The sequence below is a fragment of the Perkinsus marinus genome, assembly GCF_000006405.1.
Source record: "Perkinsus marinus ATCC 50983 genomic scaffold scf_1104296946022, whole genome shotgun sequence".
In the NCBI taxonomy this organism is placed as follows: domain Eukaryota; phylum Perkinsozoa; order Perkinsida; family Perkinsidae; genus Perkinsus; species Perkinsus marinus.
Window position 1 is genome coordinate 1 of NW_003211000.1, and position 1,007 is coordinate 1,007.

Here is a 1,007-nt window from a genome sequence, read left to right on the forward strand (position 1 = left end):
CGCATTTCGTGTCACCAGTCACTCTCTAGCGGAGATAACGGGTAGTTGAGTTCCCCAAAAAGCTCATTTCCGTGATACACTCAACAGTTATTGACGAGCTCGAAACACGCTTGACCCTTTCCCGCCTGAACAATGTTGAGAGAGCTATAAAAGTATCTAGAGGATCAACTAGTTGAAAGAAAGTTCGGCCGTTAATTCAACATTGTTCAGCGTGGCCGGAATATCGAATAAAATACATCCGGCAACCCGGAATCGAACCAGGGACCATCCGATTACTTAATCACTACAGTCGGACGCTCTACCAACTGAGCTATTGCCGGTCAACCTTGCATGTCATCGAGATATCCTCTGCTCCCCGATAGCATTTGAATTTCATTTTAGTCACTACTGGTGCGTCTTTGGTACATGTATAGCGCGGTGAATGCAAGAATGAATCGTTTACACGTGCTCCAACTCAAAAAGTGATCTCATCAAGCGCTCCACGATGGGTTCGAACCACCGACCTTGTGGTTAACAGCCACACGCTCTGCCTACTGAGCTAGCGGAGCAACAACGTAAACTATCAATTCCCCAAGTTGTTCTCCTCGATGACTCACATGAGTCAATTTCCTTCGGTCATGACCTTAGGTCACCTTACCCGAGCAGAATGCTATAGTATCCAAATTGACAATTTTACCCACTGCCCTAATGGGCCATAAACATAAAGTTCAATTGTAAATTACACCCACCGTGGGGCTCGAACCCACGACCACAAGGTTAAGAGCCTTGCGCTCTACCGACTGAGCTAGACGGGCAGAATGAACGCTCGGGTATACGGATACTCAGTTGAACTCTTGTTGCGCATGTGGTATCCGAAGACGATTAGTGGTCTCTAGCTGTCCATACGAGATTATCCTTCAAATGGGAGGAAAACGAGGGAATGCGTTTAGCAAGTAATCGAGTCGCCACATTTATGTACTTGGGCGATACTAAACGCGCAACGGGTGGAGCTACGGATGAGATTCTTC

At 47.0% G+C, this 1,007-nt stretch overlaps 3 non-coding genes across 3 annotated transcripts; all 3 read right to left on the reverse strand.

Annotated features, from left to right (window-relative positions):
• Window positions 1-237: 237 nt before the first annotated feature.
• Window positions 238-320, reverse strand: Pmar_PMAR011256. Its single transcript has one exon. It is a non-coding gene; the product is annotated as a tRNA-Tyr (tRNA).
• Window positions 321-475: 155 nt separating this feature from the next.
• Pmar_PMAR011257 lies at window positions 476-548 on the reverse strand. The gene has a single exon. It is a non-coding gene; the product is annotated as a tRNA-Asn (tRNA).
• A 173-nt stretch (window positions 549-721) lies between these two features.
• On the reverse strand, window positions 722-794 carry Pmar_PMAR011258. The gene has a single exon. It is a non-coding gene; the product is annotated as a tRNA-Lys (tRNA).
• Window positions 795-1,007: the final 213 nt, after the last annotated feature.